Source organism: Microcebus murinus, chromosome 15 (assembly GCF_040939455.1).
Source record: "Microcebus murinus isolate Inina chromosome 15, M.murinus_Inina_mat1.0, whole genome shotgun sequence".
NCBI lineage: Eukaryota > Metazoa > Chordata > Mammalia > Primates > Cheirogaleidae > Microcebus > Microcebus murinus.
Window position 1 is genome coordinate 10656842 of NC_134118.1, and position 20737 is coordinate 10677578.

The 20737-nt window shown below is 45.0% G+C and overlaps 1 protein-coding gene across 1 annotated transcript in view; it reads right to left on the reverse strand.

The window, feature by feature from the left end:
- SNRNP48 (small nuclear ribonucleoprotein U11/U12 subunit 48) overlaps positions 1-20737 on the reverse strand; it is a 163068-nt gene that overhangs the window by 142065 nt on the left and 266 nt on the right. The window lies entirely within an intron of this gene.

Genomic DNA, 20737 nt, shown 5'->3' on the forward strand with positions numbered 1-20737 from the left:
AGAGCAAAGAAGAAGCCAGGATGCCTTTTGTGACCCAGTCTGGCAAGCCACACATCTTTACTTCTGCATACTCTTGTCACTAGAGATGAGTCACTAAGTCCAACCTAAACCCAAGGGGAGGGGAATTACAGTTCCACCTCTTAAAGAGAGGAATATCAAAGAATTGGTGACACCATAAAGTCCAATTTCTTTCTCATGCTAAAAGAGAAGAGGGAGGGCAGACAGGCGAGCAGGAGGTGCTGATGGTGACAGTGCCAGAGTGAAAGGACAAACAGACCAGTCAGGGATGCTGGTGCTCTAACCATTAGTCATAGCAGAACTATGACCGAGCCAAGTGTGGTGAGATACTTACAGGCTTGATCTCAAGATCAGGAGGGAGTCAGAAATAAATTATTGGTGATAGTCTCCTTTATAGAAAAAAATTAGGGGCAGGCACAGTGGCTCACACCTATAATCCCAGCAGTTTGGAAGGCTGAGGCAGGAGAATTGCTTGAACCCAGGAGTTCGAGACCAGCCTGGGCAACATAGCAAGATCCCATCTCTACAAAAAATTAAAAAATTAGCCAGGCGTAGTGGCACATGCCTGTAATTCCCGGTACTTGGGAGGCTGAGGCAGGAGGATGGCTTAAGCCCAGGAGTTTGAGGTTGCTGTGAGCTGCAACTAGCCCCCTGCACTAGACCAGACAACAGAGTGAGACAGTGTCTCCAAAGAAAAAAGAAAAGAAAAGAAAAGAAAAGAAAAGAAAAGAAAAGAAAAGAAAAGAAAAGAAAAGAAAAGAAAAGAAAAGAAAAGAAAAGAAAAGAAAACTGGGACAAAATTGCTTACTTTTTGAATAGCAGGAGAATGGAGTAAGAGAAAGAGTTTTCACTTTATATCCATTCATATGTTTTGGATTTTCAATTATGTGACTGTAATACTATTTCCAGGAAGAAAAACATTTAAATGAAAACAAAACAAAACAAAAAAAAAAACAAAAAAAAAACGAGGAGGGCCAAAGCTGAAAAGTATAGTCATGGAAACATAAATTTTTTTTAAAAATTGAGATATATTCACATGATAAAATTCACCCTTTTAAAGTATACAGTTCAGTGGTTTTTAGTGTATGCACACAGTTGTACAACTATCACCATTATCTAATTCCAGAACATTTTCATCACCCCAAAGGGAAACTCTATACCCATTAGCAGTCACTTCCATTCCCCCTTCTCTCTGGCAACCACTACTCTGCTCTATGTATCTACGATTTACTCATATGGACGTTTCATTAAAATAGAATCATACAATATGTGGCCTTTTGTAGCTGGTTTCTTTCACTCAGCATAATGTTTTTAAGATTCACTCATGTTGCTGCATGTTGCAAAAGAACGTACTCATCTTTATGGCTGAGTACTAATCTGTCGTGTGTGTGTGTGTGTGTGTGTGTGTGTGTGTGTGTCGGTGTACCATATTTTGTTTATCCATTCATCTGATGGACATTTGAGTTGTTTTGGCTGTTGTGAATAATGCTTCAGAAATGCAAAATTTTGATCCATACCGATTCCAAGGTATCCTTAAAACAAGAACAGGGTGGCATGTACTTCCTCATGACGGCGGCTATCTTCTATACACATGTTTTATTTAGAGACGAGGTCTCATGATGTTGCCCACGCTGGTCTTGAACTCCTGGCCTCAAGGGATCCTCCCACCTCAGCCTCCAGAGTAGCTGGGTTTATAGGTGCACGCCACTGTACCTGGCGGTACACATTTGAAAACACATTTAAAATACATTCTGGTCCAGTTATGAAAAAAGTCAAAATTTCCTTTAAGTCAAATCTTCTCTTTCCAGGTCCACGCACTTCTCGCCCGTGCTCTCAGCTCTCCCAGCTGTTCCTTTCTTCTCCTGCCACTGCTACAGCAGACTTTTCTCTCTGCATTTCAAGTCCTCCCCTCCTCTCCCTCCCCTTACCACCTTTCTTTCTCCCTCTGCCCAGGAAGGTTCCATTCTCTCCTGTCTGCCAAATGCCCAATCACCACTGCCAAGTTAACTCACCCTGGAAGGAATGAGAAGCCGGCCCACCCAAGCTCTCTCTGAATAGTCATTTCTGCCACCAGCGCTTCTCCTGCAGGCCAGGAGGGTGCTGAAACCTGTCCTGCCCCCAGTCTCCGCTAAGTGTGAAGCCGTGGCAGTTTTCAAGCCCAGGTTTACTGAGCCCCCAAGAGATAGGCTCTTTTTTTTTTTTTTTTAAAGCTAGTCAAGTGAAGCAGTGGGCGTGGGGAACCAACAGACTCTCAACAGAGATTAGGATCAGCAGCAACTGGACAACGGTTAGGTCAAAATAAGATCTGGAGAAGCAGACGACCTGGAGAAGTCACAGGCATGTGCATACACACACACACACACACACACACACGTGCACGCACACACACACATGCACACACACACACATGCACACACACGTGCACAAATGTGAACACGTGCACATGCAGGCGCCCTCCAGAGGATTCTCTGCTGCCAGTCTCTCCTGAGAGTCAGGGTAGACTAGATCATTAACATAAAAGATAAGAGCTGCCACTCTTCCACTGCTGTCTGTCTGGTCTCCAGGGAGAATGCCACCCGCACGGGAGAGCAGGCCGTATTTACCAGAGTGGCGCCGCCGCAGGAGTGAAAGGTCAGTTTCAGATCAGCTGTTGCTCAGAAGTTGAGGCTATTCTGCTATGGCCTGAATGAAACCTGTCTGGATTTTTAGCTTACATGTGTCATTGTCTGATGTGTCATTGTCCTGTCAGTGGCAAACATGTTCTTTAATGGAAGATAGACACATATCTTTCCTTTTTTTTTTTGAGACAGAGTCTCACTTTGTTGCCCAGGCTAGAGTGAGTGCCGTGGCGTCAGCCTAGCTCACAGCAACCTCAAACTCCTGGGCTCAAGCGATCCTCCTGCCTCAGCCTCCCAAGTAGCTGGGACTACAAGTATGTGCCACCATGACCAGCTAATTTTTCCTCTATATATTAGTTGGCCAATTAATTTCTATTTATAGTAGAGATGGGGGTCTCACTCTTGCTCAGGCTGGTTTCGAACTCCTGACCTCAAGCAATCCACCCGCCTCAGCCTCCTAGAGTGCTAGGATTACAGGCGTGAGCCACCGCGCCCAGCCGACACATATCTTTCTTAACTTCCTCTTTTCCTTTACATTCCCACTCTGAGAATGGCAGCCTTGTGCCCCTGAGCTGTTAGGACAGTCCTAATTGGCCTCTCCTCCTCTGCTCTGGCCTGGTGCAGTCCCCCTTACAAAGCAGCACGGGCTGACCACACCCCTACATCCCCGTCAGTCCCTTGCTCCAGACCATTCTGTGTCTCTCTGGCACCAACAGGACAAAGTCCCGATCCTTGGCCTGGTGTGTGGACATATAGGACGTGCCACAGCTGGGTGCCGGGCTACCTTTCCAGCGTTTGCTCTCCCACACACGATTCAGCTGCAGCCCAGCAGGCTGACTCACTCTCACCTCCCCCACACACCCCAGCGCAGGCTGCCTGCACTCTCCCCTCTCTGTCTAGGATGCTCCTCACTTCCTCATTCAGCAAATACTCACAAAGTCTTCACTACATGCCAAGAGGCGAGACTTCAGGGTGACACTGCCAGTGAGGGCAGCAGACAGCTCTGAAATGGCATGAGAAGTGGCAGGTGTTCGGTCCGGAGCAGAATTGGGGACAGTAAACACGTGTTGGGGGTGGGCAGGCAGGGTCACACGAGCTACACCCGCTGAGCGCTTCTTAACAACTCTTTCAGCTAGGGACAGTCATCACGTTCTAGACAGGACACAGAGAGCTGGAGTGCCCAAGGTCCCTGTGCCACTGCTGCTGTGCAGCTCACAAGGCCCACCTCGCACAGAACCTTCCGGATCACGGCAGACTTAAGCGACTGCTCCTAGGGACCCCAGCTCTCACGTTCTGCGTTTCCCATGGCAAGGAATCACACCCGGCCTGTACCGTGCAGTGTTTTCAAACCTTCACACGCGTGTTACGTCTTGCTCCCCAGCCGGACGTGTTCCTGTGGGCAGGGCATGGTTTCACATACACTATTTTGTACTGAGTAGGCAGTCAATAAAAATATCTGCTGAATGAATAAGTGAATGAATGTACTCATAGCACCTATCTATTCAAAAAATAGCTCTACGTTCTGTTCTAGTAGAGGTAATAAAAAGAAAAAAAAGTTACAAAAAATAGCTCTACAACACAGGGGTAATTTACTCTTTTCCACTTCCCAGGAGTGCCGGTTAAATCAATTCATTTGTGTACATAATGAGACTTGAGCTCTTCAGATGAAAAACACTAAATCTCGCTTACTAGAAAAAAAAAAAAAGGCTTATATTTTACCTGGTATAAGGGGCCTCCATGAGTCTGTTTTAATGGGTGTATAATGTCTCCTTTAAATGCAAATAAAAATACAAACAGTGGAGAGCATAGAATGATGGAGACAAACTCACTTTTCCTCTTTAAATATCTTTGCCTTTTTGCCATATCTAGAATGATCTCTGAGCAATGGGCGTACGCTGCAAAATACAGAAGAAAACATCAGAAGAAAGGTACAAAGTGAAGCACAGCTCTGAGCTGGCCTCTTCCTGAAGGGTGGGGTGGCCAGCTCCTCCACCTGGCTCTCCAGGACACCAGCCACAGGAATGGGAACTTTGAGCTCAGCAATTAGGGCGGCTGGAGCCACGCCCAGGCCCCCAGCACCCTCCGGCTTTTGTCTGGGGAGAAAATGCTGCTGAGCATAGATGAAATCTGCAAGGAGATTAAACCTAATGGAGGGAGATCGGCAGGTTTGCCCTCCCTGCTTTCCCTCAGGGCTGCAGCTGCCAGCACCCAGGCGGTGCAGTGCAGGGTGGGAGGTGGCCTTGGGGGAAGGGAGTGGGCCTGGTTGACTACACCCTTCTTCTTTATGGCTGTCCTCCCCGTTTGGAGGACACTGTCCTAACTCCCCTTCTTGCCAGTTTTCTGACCCTACCACATTCTCCCAGCCCCCACGCTTTCTGCGCTGCCTGCTTTGAAAGTCCCTTCCCCTCGACTCCTCACCCTTTCTCTGGACAATTCCCTCATTCTTAAGATGTCCAGTACCACCCCACCAAGTGGTGACCCCAAATCTTCACACACATCTACACACCTGCCTGCTGATAGCTCATACTCGTTATGCCCCCAAGGATGTCACCTGGGGACAATCCAAGACAGACATCCAATGTCTGTCTCCAAAACTCATCCTCTGATTTCCTACCTTGACGGGGTGGTACGCTGTCGACCCTGCTCACATCCAGCCAGGAACCTGGGCGTCACCTGCGAGACTGTGCTCCCTCCTCTCCCGGGTCCTTTCCATCCCGACTCCCCCTGCCCTGGTTCCTGCCTCCTCGAGCTCTCTCTCTCTCTCGGGAGACTCCAAGGGGGCTTTCCTGCCTCCAATCTCTCTCAGTCCAATTTCCACCTTTTAGCCACAGGGGTGTTTCTAAAATGCCAATCTGATTACATCCTCTCCCGGCTTAAACTCTTTCATCAACTGTACTGCCTAAAGCAGTGCTTTCTAAACCTCCTGTAACACACCTGGGAACTTTTTAAAAAATGGAGATTCTGAGGGTCCAGGAAAGGCTGAGTCAGGGTCCCCAGAGGAGTTAGAAAATCGCTTGCCTGAAGCATCATCTTTAAATTCCTTCAAAGAACCCTGGCTCCACACCAGCCCTGCTCTTCAGCTGTCCTCTCTCTACACCCTGCAAGAGCCGTGCAGCCATCTCCAAGCCTCTCCAACTGCAGGCTTCCCTGATGCCCCCAGGCAAAATTAATCCCACCCTTCTTTGGGCTTCCTTTGTAGCTTGTAGTTAAGAAAACTTCTCTACCACTTATTACAGTGTGTCCGTGCTGCATTTTAAAAAAAGATGTCTCCAGTCATAGCTAGTTTTTTTTTAAAAAAAAAAAAAAAAAAAAAGATGTCTCTCAGATCGGGCATGGTGGCTCAGGCCTGTGATCCCAGCACTCTGGGAGGCTGAGGTGGGAGGATTGCTGGAGCTCAGGAGTTCGAGACCAGCCTGAGCAAGAGTGAGACCCTGTCTCTACCAAAAATAGAAAAGAAATTAATTGACCAACTAAAAATATACAGAAAAAATTAGCTGGGCATGGTGGTGCATGCCTGTAGTCCCAGCTACTCAGGAGGCTGAGGCAGGAGGATCGCTTGAGCCCAGGAGTTTGAGGTTGCTGTGAGCTAGGCTGACACCACGGCACTCTAGCCCAGGCAACAGAGTGAGACTCTGTCTCAAAATAAATAAATAAATAAATAAATAAGTTCATGTCACAATTTTGAAGGAGTGATAGTAATTATGTGAAATATTCATGGGACTATAAATTGCATAGAAAGGATGCCTTCTTCCCACCAGTGCTTTTTACAGAACTGAAACGCATCTTTCCAAACGCCAGTTTCCCAAATTTCAGTCTAGATATAAAATTACAATGGCCCTTACAAGTTTTCAACTCAACTTCACCAGCCGTGCTGCATCACGTGTGGAACTCGACCCTTTTTTTTTTTTTCCTTTAAATGAACAGATTATTCTCAAGACTTATGTGTTATACTAGGTTTTGGATTTGTTATCTTCTCTCCTCACGCACCATCATTTCTCTTAGCTCAGAGATCTGGTCAAAGTCTCCCTTCCCCAGCCACACTGTTGCTGCCCGTCATTTCCTTACACCGCATCACCTTTGTCTGAATGGCCTCCCTTCTCTGGTCCCTGCAGCTGCCCAGCCCTGCAGCCCACAGGACGCACCTGGGCCTCCAGCTGTTTCTCAGAGACACCGAGCAAGACTGAGAAACTCTGTGGGACCAGCCCCTTCCTTCTCCCCTGACCCCGCGGCTGCCTCTGGAACTGTAAGAACATGGCACCCCCGGCTCTGGGCTGCCTCTGCCTCCCCACGCCCAGCCCTGATAACTTTCTAAGTAGTTTAAGACTTCAAGCCTTCTCACAAATTTACAAGGCAATTGGAAGCTCTGAAAGTTAGCATTCAATATGGTGTCAATGGGGAAAAAAAGCCAAATTCTGTAAAACAATTTTAAAAAGATTTACTCTGAGCCAAATTTGAGGACGGTGATCTGGAGCAATGCCCAAAGAAGCCTTGAGCAAGTGGACTTGTGTGGTTGGGCTACAGTTTGGTTTATACATTTCAGGGAGACAGGGGTTACAGGTAAAGTCATAAATCAATACGAGGGAGGCATACATTGCTTTGGCCCGAAAAGGTGGGCCATGGGGGATGTTTACAGGTCATAGGTGAGTTCGAAGATTCTTTGGCTTGTAATTGGTTAAAGACTTGAAGCTTTGTCTAAAGGCTTGGAAGGTTTTAAGATAAACAGGTCTGTTCATCAGAAAGCAGCTCGGACATAGCACTGGACATAGATTTGTTTTGTAAATTGAGGACCTGCAGGTTTGTCTCGAACACCCTTAGGCCTGTTAATGGGTTACTGAGGATGTCTTCAAGAAGGTGGGGGGGCATGAAGAGGCTTGTCTGACCTCCCTCCTCCTGCCAGACAATTTAGTTTTAGGATATTCTTTTGGCTACAAGGGGTTCCATTCAGTCAGCCGGTGTGTGGTGGGGTGAGCCTTACAATTTTATTTTAGTTCACAATGGGAACCCAAGGGCCAAGTACCCTTGTTATTTTCAGGAAATGTCATCATTTGATGATGAGCTCTGTTTTCCCTACATGCCTAGGTTAAGTGATAAATCCTTAAAGAGTAAAACAATACCCTGGAGAGACAGAGGAGAGCTAACCAAAGCACTCTAATCCTTTTACTGTGGAAAAGGAAGAAAGGAATGATGGGTAAGGCATGGGAAAAGCTACCAAGAATACCGATTAATTAGGAAAGGGAGGAATTTGCACTTTAGAAAAGTGGAGATAATGTGGAAGGCAAAGGAAACAGATAAAGGGAGCTCTCCCCAAACACCCTGGAGCCTTAGCAATGCATTCCTTCCCGCTGTCAGAGGCAGGAAAGGACTTGAGTGTGAGCGGCTGATCTCAGAATCAGACCACAGGGCTCACTGGCTTCTGCAGAGCTCTTGCTTGGATTAGCCAGGGACTCAGCCAAACCTGGCGGCTCCAAGAAGTGGAGGGGTGGAGTAAGGGGCAGATCACTGCTTGGCACATCTGCTTGGCACTCGACCTCCATGAGTTTTCTTGAAGACACAACACTTTAGGATTTGCAAAAAGCTTTTAGGAGGTGGGCGTGGTGGCTCACGCCTGTAATTAGCACTTTGGGAGTCTGAGGTGAGAGGATTGCTTGAGCCCAGGAGTTCAAGACCAGCCTGGGCAACATGGTGAGACCCCATCTCTAAAAAAAAAAAAAAATCAACCAAGCATGGTGGCACAGCCTGTAGTCCTAGCAACTTGGGAAGCTGAGGGAGGAGGATCACTTTAACCCAGGAGTCCGAGGTTGCAGTGAGTTGTGGTGACACCACTGCACTACAACAACAAAGTGAGACCCTGTCTCAAAACAAACAAAAAGCCAAAATAGGATCACAAGTCACTGTAAAGTAAAAGTTATTCCTTTAGCCAAAGTGATAATTCAAAGATTTCAAAAACCTTTATTCTTTGGTAAAGACTCAGTTTTTCAAATAAAAGATCTAATAAAGACAGCATGAGACAAACAGAACCTGTCTCTCCCTCTCTTCCGTCTTTTTTTTTACAGTTTATTTAAAAGGTAAGTACAAATGTTTTACTATTTCTTTTTAATATTATATACAAATTTTGTTTAAAAGAGAAAACCATATTTTTCTTTGAATCAATAAATGATGAATGCTAAAGTTAATTTTAATAAAATCTTATAAGTAGATCTATTTAATTTTATTCAGTTTCACCATATAAAATAAAGCTTTTATAAATTTTTTATAACTTCTTATAATTTTGTTAGTTTTTCCTAACTTTTTATATATATTTAGTCTATCTAATTTGTGTTCACTCTATTTCCCAGGCTAGTGTGCAGTGAGATCATCATAGCTCACCGTAACCTTGAACTCCTGGGCTCACGTGATCCTCCTACATCAGCTCCTGAGTAGCGGAGACTATAGGTATGAGCCACCATGCCCAACTATTTTTTAAAAATTTTTTGTAGAGATGGTGTCTCACTATGTTGCAAGGCTAGTCTCAAACTCCTAGCCTCAAGTGATACTCCTGTCTCAGCCTCCTAAAGTGCTAGGATTATAGGCATGAGCCACCACACCTAGCTAGTCTATATTGTTATATAGACATGTATACATTCCTATTTATATGTTGTCTATATGCACTAAATTAACTTAAATGAGTACTTATAAGCTAAATAAATAAACCCAAATTCTTTTAAAAATTAATGTGGCTTTATTAATCATTGATAAATAAAGCTAATTTTAAAATAGTTGGTAGGCCAGGCGCGGTGGTTCACGCCTGTAATCCTAGCACTCTGGGAGGCCGAGGCGGGCGGATTGCTTGTGGTCAGGAGTTCGAAACCAGCCTGAACAAGAGCGAGACACCGTCTCTACTATAAATAGAAAGAAATTAATTGGCCAACTAATATATATAGAAAAAATTAGCCGGGCATTGTGGCGCATGTCTGTAGTCCCAGCTACTCGGAGGCTGAGGCAGCAGGATTGCTTGAGCCCAGGAGTTTGAGGTTGCTGTGAGCTAGGCTAACACCATGGCACTCACTCTAGCCTGGGCAGCAAAGTGAGACTCTGTCTCAAAAAAATAAAAAAGTTGGTAAAATAAAATAAAAACATCATGGCTGGGCGCGGTGGCTCACACCTGTAATCCTAGCACTCTGGGAGGCCGAGGTGGGCAGATTGCTCGAGGGCAGGAGTTAGAAACCAGCCTGAGCAAGAGCAAGACCCCGTCTCTACTATAAATAGAAAGAAAATTAGCCAAACAACTAAAAATAGAAAAAATTAGCTGGGCACAGTGGCATGTGCCTGTAGTCCCAGCTACTCGGGAGGCTGAGGCAGCAGGATTGCTTGAGCCCAGGAGATTGAGGTTGCTGTGAGCTAGGCTGACGCCTGGGCACTCACTCTAGCCTGGGCAACAAAGCGAGACTGTCTCAAAAAATAAAAACATCTTCAAAACTTAATTCAGACATTTCTTCTGAATCTACTGGTCAGACAGGTATAGGCTGTCTCTAGTAGATGTTTTAAGGCCATAAAACTATTACTTCTGTAATAATTTTTTTTTTTTTTTTTTTGAGACAGAGTCTCGCTTTGTTGTCCAGGCTAGAGTGAGTGCCATGGCGTCAGCCTAGCTCACAGCAACCTCACACTCCTGGGCTCGAGCGATCCTTCTGCCTCAGCCTCCCGAGTAGCTGGGACTACAGGCATGCGCCACCATGCCCGGCTAATTTTTTATATACATATCAGTTGGCCAATTAATTTCTTTCTATTTATAGTAGAGACGGTGTCTCGCTCTTGCTCAGGCTGGTTTTGAACTCCTGACCTTGAGCAATCCGCCCGCCTCGGCCTCCCAGAGAGCTAGGATTACAGGCGTGAGCCACCGCGCCCGGCTGTAATAATTTTAATACCACTACAATCCAACCTGGGTGAGAAAGAGAGCTTGTCTCTAAAAAAAAAATATATAAACATATATACAAGTATATGTATACAAACATATATAAAGATTTTATAGATTCTTTTTATTTTTATTTATTTTTTACTTTTTGAGACAGAGTCTTGCTCTGTCACCTGGGCTAGAGTGTCGTGGCATCAGCCTAGCTCACAGCAACCTCAAACTCCTGGGCTTAAGCGATCCTTCTGCCTCAGCCTCCCGAATAGCTGAGACTACAGGCATACAAAAGATTTTATAGCTTTGATTTTAAAATTTTAGCCATGAGACAAGTATTGATAAAACTCACTATTTCAAAAGGATAGTTGGATTAAATTATGTCTTTGTAAATGGAATAATTTATGGCTAAAGCCCTCGCCAAGTTTTAGAGACCGTACAAATCCCTGAACTGCTAAATTAAACACCCAGAATGGTCTTACCTCTAAACTTCCAGTGCCTGAGATGATACATTTGCTTTGCTCTGGGCTCCTATTTGGCAGGTGTACACTGGGCCCGCCAAATTGGTCGTTAGCATACTGAAATGTTTCTATGCTGCTCTGTTGCCATCCTGAGCCCCCTGAGTCCCTCTATCACCCCAGCCCTTCATCTTGCCCCTAGAATTTGCTCGACCTTCTCTGCCCCACCACCACAGCGTGAATACCGGGCACAGCAGAGGCCTGCAGCACCTGCTCCATCACCACGGCCAGTGTCCATTCTGTTTGGGCAGGCTCCATGCCGAAACAGTTATCACATAAAAGGAAATTTCTGTCCTTCCTGTTTAAGCTGCACAAGACGGGGTTTACTGTTACCTGCAACCGAAAGTGCACCGCTTGATGGACTCTCCCACCTAAGCAGAGTGGCTTCCCTGTGATCCATCGGTGCCATGTAGCTCAGCTTTTCACCTTCCTACCCATCGCCCGAACACACCCAGCCCTCCGTCAGGCTCCAGTTCTGCAGTCCCACCCAGCCACTCTCCAATCCACGTAGTTTGCTCCCTTCTCCATACATCTATAGCATATATGGCTTGGGCCACACAAGTTAGCACATAAGCCTCATGTTATTTACAAATTGTTTGGTCTATGTGTGGATGAGCGTGTGTGTGTGTGTGTGTGTGTGTGTGTGTGTGTGTGTGTGTGTTTTATTTCATAAGAAAATAGCAACATTAAGGACAGGAGATAACATATAACCCTGTATATTCTCCAATAGTGTACTGTTGATAGGCTTAGAATAATATTCAATTTTTTAAAAAACGCAATGAATAAACTATATGGCTATTGTTGATTTTCATCAGCTTTCTGTTTGCTGGAGGGGAGGGGTGGTCTTTAGTGTTTAGTTTAGTTTGGTGAGGGGATGGATGTTGGGAAAAGAATCTAAGCCATTTATGTTTATTGTAAACATTTATGCCTAGGTGTCAAACCTCCGTTTTGACCTCCAACCAGACTCCATGTAGTAAATTCTTTTCAAGAACATAGCATGAGGCTGGGCGCGGTGGCTCACAGCTGTAATCCTAGCACTCTGGGAGGCTGAGGCACAAGGATTGCTTGAGGTCTGGAGTTTGAGACCAGCCTGAGCAAGAGTGAGACCCCGTCTCTACAAAAAATAGAAAAATTTAGCTGGGCATGGTGGTGTGTGCCTGTGATCCCAGCTACTGGGGAAGCTGAGGCAGGTGGATCACTTGAGGCCAGGAGTTTGAGGTTGCTGTGAGCTAGGCTGACACCAGGTAGGCACTCTAGCCCAGGAGACAGAGCAAGACTCTATCTCAAAAAAAAAGAATGCAGCATGAAAGATACATAAATCAAAATGTAAGGAAGGAAAGAGATAATTAACTGGATGGTATTTCATTTTGCTGTTTACATTTTCTTCCAAAAAAACCCCAATCAGAGTAGACTCACAGGAAGCCAAGAGGCTTTGGCAGCTCCATAGCCTGTGGGGTACAGGACAGCCTGAGCCACTCCTGGGGAGGGGCAGACTGTTGGCTTCAGAACTAGAGGAGGATGCTGGCAGTCCCAGCCATGGCCCCCACTTCCAATTTCCCTTCATCTTCTTAGAATTGTGTGACAAGGAAAGGGCCTAATTGGCCATCAGAAAGCGGATCCCATTTCCACACTGGAGCATAGATTATATGACAGTCCTAAGATGGAGAAGAACCAAATGGGATGTGGCCAGGAGGAGGTGATCTGAAACAGGGGCTACCAAGAAGAGCAGCCCAATGGTCCAGGCCACAAACCCAAGGGTCACCTGGCCCTCACCCATGCTCCTAGGGGCACCCCAGCTTGTGAGGAGCTGGTGTCCTCGACTGTAGCTTCTACCCCTGTGAACATCTGCAAGCACTGGCCGCCCACAGTCCTAAAAACCAGGGGGTTCAGATGGATCCAGCACCCACCCTGCTGTCATACACTGGCAGCCTTCTTTCCTGTCCTTTAGTATTTGCAGACACTTCATTTCCCACCGAGCACAGGCGGTGCATGTGCTGCCTCAGCCCGGCGGCCCCCGCAGCCCGGCGGCCCCAGCAGCCAAGCCACCCGCTGCCCCACGTCCCACTCTGATTCTTCTCCCCGCAGAAGACACGGTCTGGAGACAGACTCCTGTGCTTGCTGCGGCGCTGACAGCAGCTGGCACGAAGCCCGCACCAAAAGGGGTGAGGCCCCCAGGAGGAGGCTGACCCATGGAGAGCCCACCAAGCCTGGCGGGGCCTGGGGGTGGGCCGGTCCCCTGGCTTGAAGATAGAAGCAGCTGGAATTTCAAACCCCAAATACAACTGTTCGGTGATCTTTCCCGGACTTGCCTTATTGCAGGAGCTTGTTCTTTCTTAGTTACAAAAATGTTTCCCCATCATTAAGATATTTGAAGGATTTTTTTCCAGAACTCCCTTGTCTGCAGCAAGCCCGTTCATTTAGAGAGCTGGATTTCTGTCCTTGTGACGCCTTTTGGAAACTTTGCTTCTGCCTCTGCCTCTGGAAGGCCGCCCCCGAGAATCCACTCTTTCCAGTTCCCCATCTCCAGTCTCAGAGGCAGGGCCATGAAGCCACTCTGGGCCATCCAAGGTCAAAGGCATCTCAGAGATGCTGGGACAGCGAATGCAGCAAATGTCCCGGGACTGCTCGCTGCTTCTTTGGAGAAGACAGTTTCTTCCCCGAAGCACACTGGTGGAAGGCAGCAAGCACAGGCGTACTTGCTCCGAAATGGAAAGCAGCGGCGAAGCTACCGCAGGAGGGAAGGGGACCCCAACCAGAGCTGGGCTTTCCGGAAAAGCAAGAGCTCCCAGCTTTCTGCCTGACACCAAACAGAGTAAGACAAACATATGCGCCCAGCAACACCACCAAGACCTGGCTTTCCTCCAGAATCCTAACTACCACTTGGCTCAGGTGCCAGAGGAGCTCTGGGGTGCCCAGGTGGGGCGGGGTGAATGCTCAGCTGGTGTCACAGCCCCCGCCCTCTGGGTGAGCGTGCCCCCTCCTGACCGGGAAGGCCAGCTCGCCCACTCCAGCCCCAGCTCCACCTGGGGCCACAAGCGGCCACAGAGGTCCCCCGTCCAGAGTAAGGAGTGGCTTCCTAAGCAGGTGGGGAGGCCTTGGAAGCAAACCGGCTCCTCCCGCTGTTTTAGGCCAGGGCAGGGCTGGCCCAGGGAAAACTGTGCAGTCAGGAAGTTTGGTCTTGGAGTTCCCCGCCCTCTCTTTTCTGGGCTTCTCCCTTCCCTTCACACCACACGCCTCCCACTGCCCTGCACTGTGCTCCACGGAAATATCCACTTACAATTTAGTGTGAATTTATCTCCAGTTGAAATACAAGCCCTCATGTGCTCTTGAGAACATACTCCCAGCAGCAGCATGCTGGGGGTGAAGGTCACTTCCACGGCGATCCTCCCCTCCTTCTCCAAGGGCTGTGCTAGGGAACTAAGGCCACTTTGTTCTGCAGTGCTGCTTGCCAAAGAACACTTACTCATTTTGGAAGAGGGTAACAAAGCAATGAAATAACACCACAGTGAATTTGTATTAGGCTCTCAGAGTTCTTGGGGGAGGATCAATTAATGCCATTTGGTGGCATTAATGAAGTACTTTCTAGTGTCAAGCTTTGAACTTTCACTGGCAAAACATTTCACTTTCACACCGTCCTCATTTCAGATGAAGGACTAAGTTCAGAAAGTTAGATTTGCCCGCGTTCACCCAGCTGGTCTATACTGGAGGAGGCCTCAGCAATCACCCGGCCCAACCTGCTCACTGTGGAGGTGAGTGCACAAAGGCTAGGTCGGAAAGGTCAAATGATTTCCCTAGCTCTGTGCTCCTTTGCCTAATAACTCAGGACATTCAGGCAGGCAACAGCTATATTAGCCTATTTGGCTTTTGCTATAGCAACTTCTCTGTTCCTCTAAATGGCTTTGATGTTTTTTATTGGTAGCATTGAGTATGTTGCTTAATGAAAACCATTTAAAAATTCCTTTTATTTTTAAAGGACTGGGTTTCACTATGTCGTCCAGGCTGATCTCAAACTCCAGGTCTCAGGCAGGGTATACATTATAAGATAAATAAAAAGAATCCCGGACTAGAATGCAGGTTTTCTTAAATCTGGGACTTTCTTAGTTATAGCACATGGCTGCCTACTAACACCTGCATAAATATTAACAAAACTGTAAATGAAGTGGGTACCCTATGCAGACTAGAGAAGTCTTGATGCAATGTTATAATTTAAAGTATGCTTCCTTAGTCTAGTCAACATTTTCTAAGTCTGAGAAAAAATCCTGTAGACCCACCTTCATTTTATATGGAATGGCACCTATGAAGACCCAAATGAGAATGGTAACCAATATTTATTTTTGTTAATAATTATCATGAGCTAAATGACATTCCTGCATTATGTCTCATTTAATCCTAACTGCAATACAATAGATATCATTATCTTCCAACCTACAAAATTCCTGCCACACTGTCCTCCTCAGCAACAAGCTTTAAAATATAATTATGAGGGGCGGCTGTGGTGGCTCATGCCTGTAATCCTAGCACTCTGGGAGGCCGAGGTGGGAGGATCCCTTGAGCACAGGAGTTTGTGGCTGCAGTGAGCTATGATGACACCATTGCACTCAAGCCCTGGTGACAGAGGGAGACCCTGTCTCAAAACAAATAAACAAACAAAACAAACTGAACAATTATGACAGTCCTAATGTGCCACAGGAAAACTGCAGGTTAAACAACTTCCTGGAGCATCAACATTACTCAGTGGTAATTTAAAACTTCAAAAAAATTTAACAAGAATTCATTATTAAGTGGAATGAAAAATTCACATGGACTTTTTAAAGCTGAAACAAAAGATTTGAAAAAAAAGTCATGCCTGTAGGTGGAGTGGAAAGGATCTTGGGGCGGCTATTCTGTCTCACAGATAGAAAGGTGAGGAGCAAAATAACAAAATATTGCTGGAAAAAAAAACCAGGTATTTTATGTTTCCTTTTATTTATTTATTTATTCTTAAGAAGCCCGGTTGTCCTTCATGCACTGTATATGTTGTCTGTATTTAAATTAATTGGAATGGCAATTTTACCTTTTTATTACTTTTGTTCTTCAGGAATAATATTCCTGAATATGAAATTTTAAAAAATCTTATAGAAGATTGGCTTAGACACTAGGAATAACTTGCCTATTCCTTCCTTTGTGTTACTCTATCCTGCATATCACACATCCACACATGGAAGGTGAAATTGTCTATCACAGAAAAAAGTAAAAATCAGTGAAATTAATGTTAATATAGTTATTTGATCCAATATATGCAAAATACTATCATTTCAGCATGTACTCAACATTTAAAAATTATAAACTTTTTAATACTGTCTTCAAAATCCAGTATGTATCTTACACTATGGTCCAGACCAGGGCACTGCAGGTGCTCAGTGGTCGCGTGTGGCCAGCGGCCACCATACTGAACGGTGCAGCTCTGGTACTATCAGAGATGTTATTGGTTCAATATATTCATTTTTTAAATAAGGAAACTGAAGCCCAGAAAGATGGAATGAGTCTCAGCAAGTGAATAGCATGTCAGTCTCCCAGTCAAAGGCCCTTTTGAAGTCTATTTTTGTTGTTGCTATTCTTTTATTAAAGTATGTGTATTATTTTTTCCATTTTATTATTGGACCCATTGGGGTCTTGCAGTGGGGGAGAGAGATTGGACTCGACTCCCTATGTATTACTTTAAAATAAAACAACTCCTGATGAGATGAACTACAACCTCTGGAAAATGTTGAGTTATTGATAGTTCCCCCCGAATCCTTTAGTGAAGATTAACTTAAATATCAACTACCACATATGAGCCCATCAGGGTCAGTCAACTTAATCCTTCTGTGAGGGGACTGTGAGTCCCGTGCAGTCTACAGTTCTGGCAGTGAGCCACCTATCCACCTTACTCAAAATACAGTTAGTAATCAGAACTCAAGAGCACACTTCCCTCTAGAGGAGCAAAAGTTATTGCAAGGGCAATGAACAGAGTTCCTATCACAAAATTAAAACAGCTCAGAGTATGTATGCCTTATGTATGATTCAAGTACAAAGCAAACCTGACTTACGTGACAACTGGCACTTTAAGCCCATTTATTTTTAATCAAAAAAGCTTTTTTAAGAAATGAAGTAATTCCAGCCTGGCCCTGATGTTTGAAAAGTCTTTTTCTAAATCATTGATCTGGTAGATATATTTTTTTTTCTTTGAGATAGAGTCTCACTCTGTTGCCCAGGCTAGAGTGCTGTGGCATCAGCCTAGCTCACAGCAACCTCAAACTCCTGGGCTCAAGCAACCCTTCCGTCTCAGCCTCCGAGTAGCTGGGACTACAGGCATGCACCACCATGCCTGGTTAATTTTTTCTATATACTTTTAGTTGGCCAATTAATTTCTTTCTATTTTTAGTAGAGATTGGGTCTCTCCTTGCTCAGGCTGGTTTCAAACTCCTGACCTTGAGCAATCCTCCCGCCTCGGCCTCCCAGAGTGCTAGGATTACAGGTGTGAGCCACTGGGCCCGGTCATGATAGGCCATTTTTAAGTGCTCAATATACTTTTAACTCATTTTTAAAAAATGTTTTCTTATAGAAATTTTTATATACAAAAATAGTGAGAATAGTACAATAAATCCCCACATACCCAATACCCAGCTTTAGCAATTATTAACATTCTGCTAATCTTGGTTCATATTATTTCATCCACCACCACTTTTCTTTAAGGACAGGGGTGGAGTATTTTAAAGCAATCTCAGACATACTATTCATAAAGATTTCAGTAGATACTTTGAGAGGACATACTTTTTAAAAATGTAACCACACAATATCACTATCAGATCCAATAAAATGAACAATTCCTTACTATCATCTAATAGCTATAGCACTTTCAATTTTCCTTATTTGTGCAAAAAAACCCTGCAATTTTTTACAACTGATTTGATCTAATGAGGATGCACATTAAGTAAATAGTGTGGAGATGTGTGCCTTAGACCTCTTGTGCTTTTTAGAATAGTTCTCCCTCCTTTTTTTTTTGAGACAGAGTCTCACTTTGTTGCTCAGGCTAGAGTGAGTGCCATGGCGTCAGCCTAGCTCACAGCAACCTCAGTCTCCTGGGCCCAAGCAATCCTCCTGCCTCAGCTAATTTTTTCTATATATATTAGTTGGCCAATTAATTTCTTTCTATTTATAGTAGAGACAGGGTCTTGCTCTTGCTCAGGCTGGTTTCGAACTCCTGACCTCGAGCTATCCACCCACCTCGGCCTCCCAGAGTGCTAGGATTACAGGCGTGAGCCACCACGCCTGGCCTTTTTTTTTTTTTTTTTTTTTGTATGAACTCTGCCTTATTCCGGATTTGGTTGATTATATCCTTTTCGTATCATTTTTCCTATTCTTGTGTCCCTATTTCCTGTAAACTGCTGGTTCCATCTAGAGGCCATATATAATAGATTCAGGCTCAATGATTTTTGGGGTAGGTGAGATCCTTTTGCTTACTTAATGGCATCCAGATCTGGGAACCTGATGTATCCAACCCCACAAGGGGGCTTATACCTAAGATCAAATAAAAACTTCCTACTTTTTAACTCCTGAAAACTCCCACGGTGCCCTCTGACACTCATGGTCAGACACCAGCAAAAACCCCTTTATCCTTGACTTCTGTTCTGAGGGTTCTCTTTCCTTACTTGACCTACACTCTGGCTCTCCTCTGAGGACAACTCTTCCCCTGCCACCCTCTTTGACCCTATGTCACCAGAGGCCACTCACTTCCCCTCTGTTGCAGGCATTGGTGCCACTGTGTCCCCAACTTCTCTCTCACTGACACTCAAACCAGGCCTGTCAGAACCCAAATGACCCTTCCACAGCCCCAGCCCCAGCCTTGCCCTCTGGCTTTCGGTGCCTCTATCAGCTGCCCTGCTGCAGCCTTTCACACCCACGGCTGCACCCTAGACACCCCAGGAAGAGCAACCTTCCATACTGCAACTTAAGTTTAAAAACATCCCATTCTCTGGCTCCTACCTTGCCAGCTTAGCATTCAAACATCCTGGCTTGGTCCCAAAGGACCTACCACCATTTTTCACTGCCATATTATATGACCCCATGACAACTATACACTGTACAGAACTTTTAAAGGTTAACAGTTCACCCAAAGATGATGAAAGTTGATCAACCTTTAAACAAAACCGGAAGTGGCACCAATGCAAGAAAATGGAAACTTATCTCGGAGATCTGGAGGTAGCTCTGCTCATATAGCAGAAGAAATCCTTATCATTCTCAAAAAAAAAAATTAAGAGTTTGTGGCAGTGAGGCTGCTCTAGCTGAACAGGGCCACCTCCTTGTGATCCCGATTACCGGCAACCAAGGCAGGATGCGGGGTGATGCAGAAAGGAAGGAAAGCCAAAAACTGAAGTCAAGAATTCCACAAATGCAGCCTAAATTCTCCAAATTCCCATCCAAAGGCTTCCATTCCATCACTTAGTCCATGCAACTAAGATCTCTGTAGGGCACAGACGCAAGACAGTATCTTTTCCTTTAAAAACTGGCTTCAAATGACTTGATACCCAACACTATGGTTTCCCCGGGAACATTTATAAAAGCCTTTGGGTCCACGACAACACAAACCCAAAAGATACATGGAAGTTACAAACTCCAAGACATAGGTAATGTGATAACCTAATCTAATTCAAGGGGCAGAATGTGGAGAGCTCGTTTATGATCCCACTGGTTGGAAACCTTACCCATTCAATGTGCTCACAAAAAACCTCACAGGAACTGTACTTGAGGAGAATTTGCTCATGTTGCGAGTCCTTTCAATGCTCCCATCATTAAAAAGTAAACCCCAGAAATCAAACGAAAGCTCTGAATGTTCAAGGTCTTTATTGTGTATAGATAACTAAACATTAAAAAACTTGTCAAGCTTTTGAAAATGAAAAGAATTTTTTAGAGATACCATTCAGAGCTCAGCATTTGAGATGTCCTCAAATTTAATTTTTACCAGTGTCTAGAAGAATCTTTATCTCTTCACTTTCTAAGCCTAAAGGTTAATGAAATCAGAGCCACAAAACAAGATGGGCCCAAAGCCAAGAAACAAATACCAAGTGCAGAATGAAACAGAATACTCCTGAAAAGGACAGATCTTCTCAAACCCTTTGTACCAAACTGTAACGTTTTTCAACATCTTGAGTCCATCTTCGTCAAGTTATAGATGAAGCTGAAGAAAACTTGATGTCAGCCAAGAACCATGGATTCGTCAGACTTGACCACACAGACCAAGGCGGCTGCCTGCCACAGCACCCTGTTTCATCACCCAGAGACCATGCTCAAATGGTGGAGCTTCTGGCCTGAGCAAAGTTCTGTCCCTAAACTGCTCTATCAAAGGAGTAAGAATGATAGCAGCACAGGGAAGAGCTGTGATTTTGTACTAATACTTCAAAAAAAAAATTATCAAGATTTCTCACAGTAAACTTAGAAACATCTGTATTACTTTAAGGGATGAGAAAAATATGATGCAATCAAACTTCAATTATAATCAAAGTTGGCAAGTAGCCCACTAAGTAGTTTTTCCAAGTTTAGGCTCTTTCCAAGCCTCCTGATGAGAAAGACAGAAACAAGGAAAACAGTTTCAGACAAATTTGCCAGAATTACTACTAGTGGTTATTACTCAGTCACAGCCTTGAGGCACAGAATCCAAACAGTGAAATAGCCACATCAGCAAA